General features: G+C 45.3%; 1 long non-coding RNA gene across 1 annotated transcript; it reads right to left on the bottom strand.

Moving 5' to 3' along the window:
* Positions 1-1,162: 1,162 nt before the first annotated feature.
* Positions 1,163-3,873, bottom strand: LOC129605067 (uncharacterized). The gene is made up of 2 exons (XR_008696555.1): positions 3,490-3,873; positions 1,163-2,669 (listed from the first exon to the last, which is right to left on the bottom strand). It is a non-coding gene; the product is annotated as an uncharacterized LOC129605067 (long non-coding RNA).
* Between the last annotated feature and the right edge of the window lie 11,431 nt (positions 3,874-15,304).

The raw sequence follows: 15,304 nt of genomic DNA, 5'->3' as shown, positions 1-15,304 counted from the left end.
AAAATGGAAGTAACTAAGGGACAAAAGGTTGGGAGCTGTTTTTGGTGGGTAGTTATACAAGAATAACCTCTGTATCGGCATGTGAAGAAAATGAGCCCATACCATCGTCAAAGTCATTAAGTGAGTTAGAGTTGGGGTTTTTGAACATAGTGCATTGTGTCATCTCATACGAGAGTGTTGCTGAGGTCGCACGCATGATGAGACCTCTAACCAGTGGGATAACGCAAAAACCAAACAAGAGAATCACAGCCATCTCAATGATAAAGGAAACAGCTGTGGACATGAGAACAGATTTCCATTTTCCAGACATTTCGTCTAGCCAATTCCAAGAGGAAGAACCTATACCAGAGTTAGCTGAGATTCTGAAGGCCGTGGAGCGCCTTCGCCACAATACCATTAGAATCAGTGTTATTCAGGATGTAAGTACAACATGCGTCTCCAAACATAACACAACCGTCTCTTTTCTCTGCTAACAACGTGTCTACGGCCATTCAATTGTAATGTAATAAAGACAATTAATGTATGATAGCCATAGGTTTCCGATGGGGTTCTGTATCATATAATCTTAAGATAGATTTCATGCTTTCGGATCTTTAATTGTACATTTGCGTCTAGAGCAAATAGGAGATTCAGGGATTTAACCAGAATGATGATGCATATTGCCGCTTGTGTTGTCCTTTCATCTGTAGATGAAGGATAAAAATTTGTAGCAGTGAATAAAGTGATTGTGAGCAAATTAAACATCAACTTAGGATATTTAAACTCAGTGTTGTGAATTATGTGAAATTTTCTCATTCAAAAGTAGTGTGTAAAGTTACATAGAAACATCATATGATAAAGGCAATAATCCAAGTAACATAAAATGAAGTCTAACAAACATGTTACAATTGATGTCTCGTAACAATCTGCTTCTTCCTGTTGAACAGTAGCGTTAGATTGTTTCCAACCTGTGTGTTGAAGTATTGCAGTTCGTTGGGTTCTTCAGGTTGTGATCAGCTGATCACAGAGACACTTGGGATTCGTTATCACCGCCAGGTTTCCTCCCAATGTCGTCTGAGTCACTGTCACTCCCGTGATGTGAAGAGTCTACACGTCGTCCAGCGTCGGCAACTCAAGGCTGCTCGTGTGTGTGTTTTCTCAGGAGCGTGTGTGTAGATGTATGGTCTGATAGTGTGATTCACCGGCGCAGCTTCAGGCGGCGCTTGGCTCACACCTTTAGCTGAACGGTCAACGCAGCCTCGCCTCAGTGCGTGTGTGAGCACAGCGAGGGTCGTCCTTCTCAGTTCTTTTCGTCAGTGGTGGTTTTCTCCGTGGGATGTAGATGGAGGGTCGTCTGTTGGATCCGGGACCTTCCTGGATGGAGTGGATCCAAGTCGCTCTTTCTGCGATCTTCACAGCCGTGTGGGTCGTCAGAAGGACCTGGAAGGGGCCTCGCCACCGTTTGGAGTCCCAATGCTTCCTCCTGAACTCCTTAACGATCGCCCAGTCCCCTGGTTGGATGGTGTAATGGTCCTGTCGCCTGTTTTCACCTGTTGGGAAATCTGAATTGTGGGGAAAAAGTGTTTGGGCGGCACGGCTGCCATCAGGCCCAAACCAGACTCCATGGCTACAGGTGGAACCATTCGTCAGCCAGAGTCTGCGTTCCTGTGAGGTACAAAATGTTTAAAGCACAGGGAGAGAGGAAGGAAAGGATAGAGAGAGTTGGAGAGAGGAACAAGGATCAGGAGAGGAAACAAGGATCAGGAGAGGGAGGGGTTGTTGGGCAGCGACCTTCGCAGCAGCGTCTGCAGCTGCATGTCGGCAGAAACAAAGTCGTCACTGATGATGTAAAAACAGCATAAGCTGTAGGCAGCAGGACAGCGTCCAGCAAAGCAGAACCTTATCATGATGTAAGATAGGTTTGCAATCAGACTTCAAAGCTTCCTATGCTTCCACAGAGCGTCTGTGAGTCTGTGTAGATGGTAACAGACTCTCCTTCTGCTAGTTTACTAGCTTCAGTCAACACAATCAACTCTGCAGCCTGAGCAGAGTAGTGTCTTAGCAAAGTGCCAGACTTCAAGACGACGTCTTGATAGTAACGTTCAGCATGTTGAGCAAAGTGGTGTTGTATCTAAGCCGTCGAGCTGTGGAAAGATGTGATGTTTTTCAAAAGAATCAAAGAAAATAACCTTTGTCTGAACAAACTGTAATTTAGACAGGCTCTTTGTGGCCTGTAGCATCCAATGTTTCAGTAGATTAGTGGTGTCTGCAGTAACGCCATCTATAGCTTCCTTTAAGAGGGTGTTGTTGTTTACATGGTCTGTGGTCAGATTTAGGTGTGATGACCACTGGTTCACATCCTCTGATCAAACCTACATCATGTCTGTGTGTGAGCCACAGGGAAGCAGGGCTTCCTGTTAGGCTGAGTGTTGGGTCAGAGCGTCCTCTGAAATGAAAATAAAAACATAAGCATGTAGTGTGTCATTAGAATACGGAGGTACCCAGTTCACTGTTTGCTGCACATGACGGGCAGAATAAAAAAAAGTTTTCTAAAAGTATGCAAAGTAGGTAAATACGTCACATGGGGTCAGAAGTCGTTCACCAGTCTCCACCCCGTTGACATCTGTTCACGAAAGGACCCACGTCCTGTCATCTGTCTCCATCATGTTTTCACAGAGGGACGTGTGGAACTGTAGAATAAACATCAAAAATCTTTTTGTTCGTTAGTAAAAGAAATCGCAAGCGCAGACCTGTGTTCATCCCAAAAGAGGGAAGTTGAGGTCAGTTTGAGTGTGTGTGTGAAATCATAAACAAGCTGTGATGCAGCCTGTGTGAGGGCCTCAGTTACAGCCCCCCCTCAGCAGCCAATGATAAGAGCACAGCTGAGCTGAAGTTAACACCAACAAAAGAGGGATTATTTAGAATGTCTGTAGATGTAACCTGCTGGAAATCAATCAAATACCTAAACTACACATGAGATCTCTTCCTAAAAATTTAACTGGGCATAAGTTTGAAAGCAAAAATGAATGTTAAGGTGTCTTGCTGTCAGATGTTGCACAAGACAGTGAAAGAATAAGTTTTTAATAGTTTAATAGTCTGGTACGTACAGTAATTATTATTACTTCTCTCTAATAGTCGTCTTCCCTTTAATAGTCATTGATAGTCTGTCAGTCTCAGTCTTCCTATAGTCTGTTTTGTTTTTCTACAGTCTTCTAGTCTGGCCAGACAAACCTATAGTGTGCACAAATCTTTTTAGAAACATGAAGGATTTTATTACTGAATTTGTTGCAAGTTAAAATAGTTTAAACCCATCAGACTGTAAAGTCATGCAGCAGTTGTCATTTAGCTGTTTGTCTTCATTTTAAATCACTCTGTGGGATTTTTTGAGCAAAAAGCGATTCTTCATTGCAAGCAGATAAGCATGAACATGAATTTGAGCGTGTATCAGCTGTAAGCGTGTTTCTTCATTGCGTGTATGAATGTGTGTGTGTGTGTGTGTGTTTGCGGTACCGTCTTGTACGTCACGTGAAAAGGAACCGTCACCTTCCTCCTTCCCCAACCATCAGTCTGATGTGAGCGCCAGTGGGTGAAGCCTTTCAATGGGACAGTTGTTCCTCGATGACAGACCTTTCCTGGATCCTCGGTTGCAGCTCTTTTGGGCCGATCACGTCTGAAGCCTCTCCTGTTGTTTCAACCAGTGTCTGTGTCAGAGCACGTCTTCTCTGCTGTTGCTCTGTCCTTGTTTTCCTTTGCTGATTGTCATAAGCAGGTGTCTGTGTCAGACACACACGCTTGTAGTAGCTGGTTCATCTGATGAGCCCAGAACGTGATGGCTGCAGATGTTGTGAGAGTCGCTGAGGCGTCCATGCTGTGGTCTGTGTCCTCCAGCTGCTGTGGTGTAGGACGTCTTCCATTTTCGTTTTTACTTTGTCCTCAGGCTTCTTGGTTTCAGAGCTTCCACCCTTTCTGGTTGTTGGTCATGCGCTTTTCCTCCTTTCGTTCTTCTGCTGATGGTGGGACAGTGTCCAGATCCGATTTACCCTCATCGCGCCAGTTCTCTGCATTAGAATAGAGAGCAGAAACAATGGAGAGCATTTTGCTCTTTGCATTATGTGGTTGTGTGTGGTGTTGTGTTTGTGGTGGTGTGTGGTGGCAGAGTGCTCAAACAATTCTTCCCCAAGTTGTTTATCAATACCCGAGGTCAGGATCCTATTTTTTTTCGCGTTGTACTTTCATTTTTGTTTCTTTTCGGAGGGCTTTAGTTTTTGATAGTTTTTCCTTTTTCAATATTTCCTTTTGTCTCTAATTTTTTGCTTTTAAGGTGCGTAGTCCCTTAACAAAGCGATTCTCCTTTGAACCCATAACCAGGCTTCCCACTCATGTGAAACAGTGACCGACTAATAACCATATTTACCTTTATCTACATTTAGTTTTTGTCGGATTGCTGTCTTTTGGTGAAGAATCAACTTTGCCACCCGCACCGCGTCTTTCATTCAGAGTCCGGCGGCTTTTCTGCCTTAATTTTTATGTGTTCCGGCCGAGCCCTTCCCAAAATGCCTTTTTAATGATAAATTCTGGACGCCCCGTACAAGGGAACCACCTTTCCTGGCACAGAGCCTTTTCCACAAAGTATTCCTCACACGTTAGGCCCCTTCTCGCCGGGTCCCTCGTATCTTTAAATACCTATCACCTGCAAACGCACTCCCTCTTTCAGAGCCTTCTTTTAATACTCAGCCCCCCACCGTGTGACCACGCACATATTCAGAAAACTGCTGTATCCATCCCAGTAACAGACGGAAGCTCGGTTCCACGAGCCAACCTACAAAAACCGACGTTCTCCCACCAGAGCAGACTTTCACCTAATATAAGAACATGTAATATTGGGATTTTTTTTCTCTCGATCTAATTAACTTTTCCTAATCCAATTTATGTTTCACCACACATAGAATTTTCTTCCTTTTTTTTTTTTCAACCATTAGAATGTTTTCAGCTAAATTAAAAAAAAGTTCCAATCCTTTTTGTTTTTTCCCTTTTTTGGGGGGTTCAAGTCAAAAGGAATCTCTCTCCTTGCGGCCGAGCCAATTAGGAATTGAGTGAAGTTGAATCTGAGTTCGGGATCTCGTCAGAGGCGATCCAGACGGTGAGCAGTCCTCCCAGCTCTTGAATGTCTGTGAGGTTTGGGAGGCACATCGAACCCCTAGTCCTCAGGACTATCGTCCCTGGTCACACACCGTCACCGACGACCGTGCCGCGGGATCCTGCCGACACGCCAATTTGACTTGTGTGGAAATTTTCCACTAAAGACAGTAGATGAGAGAGTTGTGTCCTTTTGTGCGATTTTTAAAATATAAAGAAAGGATAAAATAAAAATAATGGGGAAGCAAACAAAAAGCATGGAGTTGATCGTGCACCATCAACAAACCGCAAAAACAGCTGGGGAGATCTATCTGCAACACACACCACGAAGGTTGTGATGCAAAGAGCCCACGATCCTAAAGTGCTTCTTCCTTTTAGCTTCTCTGTCCGACTAGGGTGTGAATGTCTTTCTACCCAATCAAATTACCATGCACCATCCCTCCCTCCGTCGCAGTGTGTGGAAGATTTTACATTCATCCACACCTGCTTGCTGACGTCCAACTATCTGTGAGAAAGGATGCAACCCAATTCCACAATACAGAGACACAACTCCCTGACCTGGGTTTTGGGAGCTAGAGTTGAGAGGGTCTATCAGCAGATACAAAACCATGAACAATCTAGGTGAACTGTCAAAACTGCATACTAAGACAAACACTAAGAGCTATTAATTTGCGACATAGTAATAAATCATAATAGAACTGCATAGAAGTAAGGAAATGAGACATAATTCATGGAAAGACAATTTGTTCCCCCTAACGATGGGCTCCCATGTGGAATCCCCCCTGGCAAGGTCCCAGTCCTTTGTCCAGTGGTGGCTGTGGAAGGCTCTCCACACTGGCTTGAGTCCTTTGTGGACGCTGGCAGTCTCCCTTCCTCCAACCTGTGTCCCTTCGGTCGCTCATCTGTTTCCTATTTAGTACTTAAAACGCAGGGGAGTCGTACTTGTTTTGCAGTTTAGAGTGTGTAGATCGTAAGCACACTGTTGAGGCCCCTAAACACCAAGCTAACACCAACGCTCAGTAAAAGTATCCCCCTCATCCGGGCTCTTCAGCAGACCTCCACATCGTATTCCCTCAGCATCTCACACTCACAAGATGTCAACGTCCAACAACTTCGCAGTCGATCTGACCCCAAGGCATAGCCACAGCCTGTACATAGTCATAGTCAAATCAGAACCAGTTCATGTGTCTCTATTTACAAAAAAGAACATAACACAAACCAAATCACCTTTGTAGCCGGACCAGGTTAGGTCGCTCATCCTTTTTGTACTCGCCTCCTGTGGAGACCACTTGTCGCCAGCTCTGTTGTTTACAAATCCCGATGGCAGCTTCTTGAAAGGTGAGACAATGTTGCCGTGTCTTGCAAGTTCTCGACTCAGCATTCGTCACTAATAAAAATGTGGAACTGTCGCAAAGTCACTTTCTCTTTCTCGGGGCTGCGTGAGGGGAGAAACGTTGAACAAATGAGTCGCTAATGACGACGCCGCTTTGAACCACGGAGTTCACTTTTTCAACGCTGTCAAGGACGATCACCACCGATCCGCTCATCCTTTGTGCACCGACTACAGCGACCACAGCGACCGCACATTCATGACAGGAAAGCGCGAAGCAGCGGCTCTTCAGGCCGTGCGTCTGCGTTAAGTTTGTAGTAAATTTACAGCTGTCAGACTGAAATGGACGAACTCAAACCACCACTACATTAACGTTTAAACAGATCTCTCAATTTGTACAAGTGTGACATAATCTTTATCATCAGGAACGAAAGACGCAGAGCCAGCGGTCAGAGGTCCGCCTGGTCTCCTCAGGAGTGAGAACCCAACGTCCCAGACAGCAGGTCCTCCATCGGTCTGTGGGGCTCTGCCCTTTCAGGCTGAGCACGAGCGTATAGACCCTGATCCTACCGCTTCACTCCGTGGTTTCATTCTAACTCCTGCCCTGATATCAGTGAACAACAATAAGTGTTTACTCAAAGGTACATGTCTGTTTTCTGGAGTCTATCCCAGACATTCCTTAGACAACAACTCAAAATGCAAGGGTTATGGAACAGTCATTGAAACCTTAGAAACAGCATACCGATGCTGGGGAAAGTTTGGAGAAACCTCAGTCATTTTGACAACAGCCCAGCTCCCACTGCCAACATCCGCCTCACATCCCGAGAGACAGATGAGATAGAGAGAGAATATTAGTAAGAGAGAGAGAGAGAGGAGGGAGATGAGAGGAGAGGAAGCGAGAGAGGAGCGCCGTCTCTTCTATCAACCTGGGCTGATTATGAATGACGGCGTCCATCCCACGTTGAACGGACCTCTGGGCTGCTCTCTAGTAACATGGCCATTGTGCTTGTCCCCCCCACTCCGTGACAACTCAGAGTGGAGCCCAGGACGCAGGAGTCGCAGTCTTACACGCCTCTCTGCATGTTCTCTACAGCCGCCACACCACTCTGTCTTAGTTTCGCATAGAACTGTGTCTGCTTCTCGACCACCTAAACTATACAAGTCACCACAAATCAAAGAGGAGTGAACTACCAGAATTTATAAACATCAAAACAGTTCCCTCTTACGGAACAAAGTAACAGGTAAGTCTAATAAGTGTGGTTTATTAAAATATCAGATCTCTCTCATCTAAATCCTTTGTTAATAAATGACTTGATCTGACCATCACATAGATCTGTTCTGTCTCATGAAACCCTGGCTGCAGCAGGAATGAATATGTTACTTAAATGAGTCGCTCAATGAGTCCCATCAACTAATACATGTTCCAAGAAGTACATGGTAGAGGTGGAGGAGTAGTGCAGCAGTTTATAACTCATTTATTTATTACTCCCTAAAACCTAAACATAGTGATAACTCATTTGAGAGCCCTCACTCGAGCCTTTCTCACCCACTCTAAAACCAAAACGCAGTGGGTTTTTGGTATTGTTTACCGCCGCCTCCTGCTTCCAATTCGAGTTCTTAACCTGACTTCCTCTGAATTCTTATCTGACTAGTTCTTAGCACAGATAAGTCCATTGTAGTGGGAGACTTTAAACATTCATGTAGATTTTGACACAACATGTCCCTCAGCACTGCTTTTTAACTCCTTAATCGACACTATTGGTTTTACACAGCAGGTAATGAACCCACTCATCGTTTTATAAAACCACAAAACCTCAGACTTGTCCTGACATATGGGGTTGAAATGAAATTTAATAGTTTTTTCCCCCAAAACCCTCTGTTTACTGACCATTTTTATTAACTTTTGAATTTAGCCAACTGACCCTCATAACAGCTGAAAGAAAATGTTACTATAAGCAGATGTTTATCTCAATGCTGTTGCCAGATTCAACGCAGATGATTTCCATTCACTTTTGCCTCAATGTCTTGTAATACACAGAGAACATTCACCTTTATCCTTATGAACAGGTTGAACTGTCTTGTAGATGAGCTGCGAAGCTTCTCTAACGTACAATGTTAGACCCACAGTGCCTCCCTGTAAGAAAAGACAGTACATCAGAGGAGGTTAGCTCCGTTGTATAACTCAGACATCGCCGCCTAAAGCAAGTGACTAGACAACTAGAAAGACATGGTTCAACAAAATAAATGTAACCTGCATTGCTGGAAGGACAGTCCTATGAAATATAAAAATAAGACACTTTGTGCTGCTGAACAAACATATATTCCTCTCCCTAATTGAGGAAAAACAAAAACCACCCAGTGTTTCTTTTCATCGCACTGTAGCCAGGCTGACAAGAGTCATAGCCTGTATTGAGTCTACATCCCCTAAATCTCAGCAGCATGACTTTATGAACTATTTACTAATAAAATTATCATCATTAGAAAAACTTCTCAGCGACTTCTTCCAATGAACAGAAAGCACTGTCTAACCCATCACTTTAAATTTATTAAATCCTCTGTCTACCAAGACAGCGTTCTTCTCTCCCCCATAACTGCATATGGAGTTAACCTCAATAATTACACTCTTCCAAGTCGTCCAACTTGTCTTTTAGATCCCATCCCACCAGATACTCAAGAAGTTCTACCTTTAATCAGCTCATCCATATTAAGTACAAATCAACCAATCTTTACAACTAGGCTATGTACCACAGGCTTTTTAAGGGAGTGGCTGTGGTCAAAACCTCTATTGAAAAAACACAACCCTTGACCCTGGACACAGCCTACTATAGGCCCATTTCAAATTTACCCTTTATTTTCCAAATCTCTGGAAAAAATCGTGGCTAAACAATTATCTGACCACCTTAGTGGGCATAACCTGCGAAGTTTTTCAGTCAGGATTTAGAAAAACCATCATAGCACAGAAACAGCTCTGGTTAGAGTCACTAGATCTCTATTAGCTTCGGTACAATGGTCTAGTTTCCTGTCCTTGTCCTGTTAGATCTTAGTGCTGCATTTGGATACATTGATCATAACATTCTATTCATGACACTAGAACATAGCAATCGGTATTATGAACCAGCATTGGGATGGTTTTACAATCCTATTTGGTTGAACAGATTCCAGTTTGTTTCATGTAATGATAAATTCTCCACACCCCAAGATTAGCTATGGAGTTCACACGGGTTCTTGTGCTGGGTCCATTCTGTTTAGCCTATACATGTCCCTCTAGGTGAAATTATTAGAAAGGCATTCAATATTTTCATTTTTACGCAGAGAACTCAGCTATACTGCCTTGGAACCAAAGAAAACAATCAACTATGTCAAAATTCAGGGTTCTTAAAGACAAATGCATAATCCTGAGCTGTCCCAAAACTTCCTTCAACTAAACTCAGATAAAAAACCGAGATTCTTATTGTTGGACCCTAAAAATCTGAAGGAGCCACTATTGAGTCAGATATAGCCACCCTGGATGGCATAAACATTAGCTTCAGATTCTCTGTGAGGAACCTTGGTGTCATGTTTGACCAGGATCTCTCTTTTACATCATACATTAAACAATCTCTCCTAACCGCTACTCTCCCACCTTAAATATCTTAAAATCAGAAGCTCCTCTCTCAGAGCGATGCAGAGAAACTGAAATCATGCATTTGTTCCTCTAAGCTGGACTAACTGTAACTCCTACTCATAGGATGTCCTAACAGTCTCCTAAAAAAGCCTACATGCGTCATTCAAAATGTCTGCAGCCAGAGTTCTGACAGGACTTAGAACGAAGATCACATCCATTTCTCCTACTTAGCTTCTCTGCACTGGCTGCCTGTAAAATGTAGGATGAATTTAAAATGCTCCTACTCACCAATACAAAAGACTCAATAAAAGCCCTTCTTATCTTAAAGCCTATAGTTCCTTATGCTCCCAGCGAACACTTCGTTCTCAGAGCGCTGGGCTACTGTGGTTCTAGAGGTTTAAATGTAGAAACAGGGGGCAGAGCTTTTAGGACCCAAGCTCCTCTCCTCTGGACACCAGCTCCCTCTTCAGGTTCGAGAAGCTTGACACACTCTCCACCTTTAAGATTAGGCTTAAAACCTTCCTCTTTGATAAAGCTTATAGTTAAGAGATGGTTCAGGTCACTGGCAGATTAATTGGTAGCACAGGAACCATCTCTTAGTTAAAGCTGGCAATAGACTAGACTGCTGGGGGACTCTTAATTATACACTGAGCTCCTCTGTTTCCTTCTACCTCCTCTGTCCCATAACCTCCCAATCATTGTTCCATGTTTTACTAAACCTGTCCTTTTCTGTCCATAGTTGATTACTCTCCCCCCCCCACCCCCCCCCCCCCACCCCAACTCTCCTCTCCGCTCTGTCTCACCTAACCATGTATCATTGGACTAAATTTTGTGTCTGTGATGGGGCAGCTGCGGATCAAACCTCCTGTGTCCAGCCGGTCCTCTCTGGCCTTTGCTCTGTTGTGCTTTGTTGTTTTGTTGCTGTGCTTTTCTTCTCTCACTCCTCGCTCCCCAAACCCGGTCGAGCGATGGGCCGCCCACAGTACCAGTCTGTTTCTGCTGGAGGTTGCTTTCCTTCGTTAGGAGAGGGGAGTTTCCTTCACTCTCCCCCTCCATCTGTTGCTGCTGGGCTGTCAAATTTAAATGCTTGCTGTAATGGGGGATTTGTTGGGTTAGTCTGTGTGTTGTTTTAAACCTTACTTTGTAAAGTGCCTTGACATAACTTTGTTGTGATTGGCGCTATATAAATAAAATTGAATTGAAATTTAATTGAATTGAGAGAGGGTAACTCGAAGCGAGAGCTCGAGACGAGAGAGTCCTGCGCTCGCTAGGGATCGATCGACGGCTTGTAAATAGTATATCTCGCACTAGCTCGCTCGGCGATACTCGCGATCATATCCGCCCTTGTTTCTCTTTTTCCTCTTTTTTGTTTCTTTTTCATAAACTTTAATTGTCCAGTTTAAATAACATTCACATAAGCAGCATTTCAGCAACTAACAGTTCACAATATTAGAGCCACAGTGCAGGAATGAATAAATAAATAAAAGATTATTAACAACTAGTTGTTAAAACGCACCTTGTTTACTGTAGCTCTTTGACACAACACATATAAATAGCCCTTCCCGTTAGTGTGTGCAGGTCAAATAAAGTGCTGCGGTCTCAAGTTAAAACCCAATTCAGGGAAAGGATCCCGTTCATCTGCGGTTTCTGAGCCACCGCAGTACTCTCGTAGCATCGTTCGCTCCTCAGTGGTTACTGTAGTTTCCTTGAAAACTTGTGTAGAATCCTTGTGCAAATCCGAACTGACTTCAGGCCCAGCGTAGAAGTCACAGCCTGGGTGTCTGTCAGATCAGGTTGAGTCCACCAGATGTTCTCAGAGTGGTCACTCCCGCTGATGTTAGTGCGTGAGTCAGGCCTGGAGTCGAACCATCTTGGACGTCCAATCTATCTGGAACCGTGTATAAGGTTCTGGCCAGAAGCCCGTGTAGCGAGACTGATTGCTTCCAGTCTCTGGCCACTGAAAAAGCCAATCCTGGATCTAATCAAACACTTTGATAAAACACAGTTAAACTGTACACATTAAGAACATTTGTTATTTCCAGTAAAAACAGTGCAGTGTCCAAGCTTTAGCCCATCAAGTGTCTTTAAAAAAAATACGTCCAGAGGCCACCGTGTTTCCAGTCCACGCGGTCTGGTCCAATCAGAGCCGCTGAGCAAACTGGTAGCCTGAAGGCAGAGACTCTGCTTTGCAGTTGGACTACGCCTTGTCCTCCTTGATTTTGGGAGGAAGAGGACAGATTGGGGCGGCACCCGAGTGAAGTCATTATTCCCAAAAGAAACTTTATCAGTAAATTTCCTGAATATCTGTTCTTTCCCACCCTCACTCCTCCACCGTCCACCTCTCTTTTTCCTCACGCTCCTCCACCTTCCTCTTCCTGGTCCGTCAGCCTGTCCGCCTCCTCTCCTCCTGATCTTCTCCTGGCCGTGGGTTCCTTCCACTGCCCCTGCAGGCAGAGTGGTTTTTGCCCCTCAGCTCATCTTTTTCTTTACCCGGCCTCTTATGAGATTCCCCTCTTTCCAAACCAAAACCTTCATTGTTTCTGAAGTGATAAACCACCTAATCGTACTCATCCACTCTCAGTCTGAACGACGCCAGATTCAAGTCCTTCCTCAAGTCTTTCCTCTTTGTTATGAGGATCATGTAAGCTTTGGGCGTCTGTGGGAGATCACAAGACCAGCTTCCGGTTTTGTTTGCATCCGCATTGCAACGTTTTTTATGGCGGAAACTATTTTTCCGTGTCTCCGCACAGTTTCTTTCCGCACAGGAGGTCGTCACTGATGAACGGTGGGGACGTTGGAACAGGGTTATTTTTTAGCGGTTGTGTGAGAGGAGAGACGCAATGAATTCGCCGTTAATGGCGATGCCGTGTTCGACCACACACTGTCCAAAAAAATCACCACCGCTCCGTTCATCCTCGCCGCCGATTTTAGGCTGAACGGAGCGACCACACCGCAGCCACTGCGACCGCACACTCGTCCACCGGAAACCGGGAGGCAGCGGCTCCTCAGGCCGCGCTTCCGCGTTAGCTCGGTGAACAGCATACCGACGCCGGGAAACTAAGAAACAACAAACTAACCCCCTACCCGATCTATGTACACACCCCACTGATGGAGAAAACTACAAAAAACACCACCCTGAAAAAATATTGACAAATCAGCGGAAAGTGAGACAACCTCAGTCCAGTCTTACAATCGGCCCTAGCTCTCACTCAGAGAGAGAGAGAGAGATAGAGATATAGCTATGGAGGAGATTGACTATACTTATAGAGATCTGGGCTGTATTGACGAGACTCTCTAACTCGTCTCTCTTCCCTTCTTCGCTCTCGCTTTCTTCTTTCTCTGCACCACCCTCCTCTCATCTATCTCTCTCTGCTCCTTCTCACCTTTTATCCCTCGCTCTCTCCTCTCACATATTCTGAGCTCTTCTTTGTTTCCTCTTCTGCTAGTTGCGGCGTGAGAGACTACCAAAAATCTCTCTACTCGTAGTCTCCCTCGCTCCCTCTCTTTCGCTCTTTTTCTTCTTTTTTTTCTCTATACTTGCTTATATTACTCCTTTGATCTTTTTTTGTGTTCGTTTTCGTTTTTGGGGAGTTGCTAGGGTGATGTTATGTGCAGGTGTTTTTCTTTCTCGCTGCTCTGTCGCTTATCTCTACGAAGCTTTACTGCTATCTGCCTGGACTGCTTCGCGCTCACCTGCGGGTTGTTGATGCTCGTCTCTATCCTATTTCTAGTCTTGATCCACCTACCTCTCTCTCTCTACGTCTCTCTCTCTCTCTCTCTTCCCTCTCTCTCTCCTCTCTCTCTCTCTCTCTCTCTTTTTTTTTCCCCCGCCGCGATCTCTCTTCTCTCTTCTACTGGCTCCCCCGTGCTGTCCGATCCCCCCCAAGCTCAGGTGCTCGGATACCACCCCCCCCGTTCCTTGCTGTCCCTGCCGTTGCTTCTTCCTTACCTACAGTCTCACTAACGCGGCATCTAGCCGTTGGACATAGCGTCTCGCAGTTACGTCGTGCGTCACCAGTTTGGCCGTCCAATACCGTCCGCGCTGCGCTATAGTCCCGGCAGCCCCTTGGAGTCGTTTCGGAGCTCCCTGTCGATCTGCGCGCCCGACTCGTATGTAGCCATCCTGAGGTCGAGTCCGGTCGGTAAATACGAGTTCTTGATGCACCTAACCCATTCAATATGCGTCTGGTCGGTGCGGTTCTTTAGGTCACTGCGTGCTCTGGCCTCTTCTAGCTCGGTGGATCCACACCGTGCACGCCTCTATGGGAGGTTTAACTTTCCCCTTCTAAGCCTATGGGCGTCTTCATTCGCCAGTGATTTCGCTCCGCGGGCGTCACGTGCATGCTTTGGAGGCAGCTTCGGACGCACGTTACTGTTTCTCGCTGATGTGTCTCGGCTGTTCCTCGCGTCCCACCTGCCTGGGCGATGGGAACGGCTCACCATTGCGGGAGGAGTGCCTGCTGGGGCACCTTTCAAGTGGGGTCCACCTGACTTTTCCTCCGCCCCCCCTCCCATGGACTTAAGGTATAAACCATGAGGTTAGGTTGGTGACGATGGTTAGTTGGATCGACCTTGCGGTGGCTCATGCAGGGCGGTTTGGAAGATCGTGCCCGTGGTTCAAGTGCTTTCGGTTTGTCTAGTAGTTGGTTTTAGAGCTTTTGGAGTGTTTGTTAGATGATTTTTGTGCTCTTCTCCTCTCTTTTTTCCTTTCTTTCCTCTTCCTCTTCCTTATGGCTGATTTTTCCGCTAACTTTTGTTATTGATTGGCTCTGCCTATCCGTGAAGTTACATCGTAGTTCAGAACTCGTCGCTGTTCATGTTCTCCTGCACCTGGGGCTCAATTGCTTTGAATCTTGTGTCTTGTTGAGATGTTACCGTTCATTAACTAGTGGGAACTCTGCTAGGGTAGTCGGGGTCTGCGGGTATCTCCCAAGCAATGGTGTCAATCGGTTTGACTTGTGTTGGGGACTGTATGAGGGAGGTACTTGGGAGTAAGGCGTGATGACTTGTCTGGGGTTTTCTGTGCGACTTTGCTGTCTATGTACTAGTGTGGGGTTTTCGATCGTAGGTATCATCATGCTAGGAGCAATCTTTCAGGGTGTCCTTGTTGATCTTTGCGTTGCTTGCGCTTCTTATAGGCGTTCAGGCCGAGGGTTCCTAGTTATTTCACTGGCTTTCTTTCTCTCGTTTGTCTTTGATGGGTTTGTGCAAGCGTTCGTCTTTATTTCATTGGGTATTGTGAGATAGAGAGATAA

Source organism: Betta splendens, chromosome 2 (assembly GCF_900634795.4).
Source record: "Betta splendens chromosome 2, fBetSpl5.4, whole genome shotgun sequence".
Taxonomy (NCBI): domain Eukaryota; kingdom Metazoa; phylum Chordata; class Actinopteri; order Anabantiformes; family Osphronemidae; genus Betta; species Betta splendens.
The sequence above is the reverse complement of the archived record's forward strand: the minus strand, read 5'-3'. Positions and strand labels throughout refer to the sequence as shown.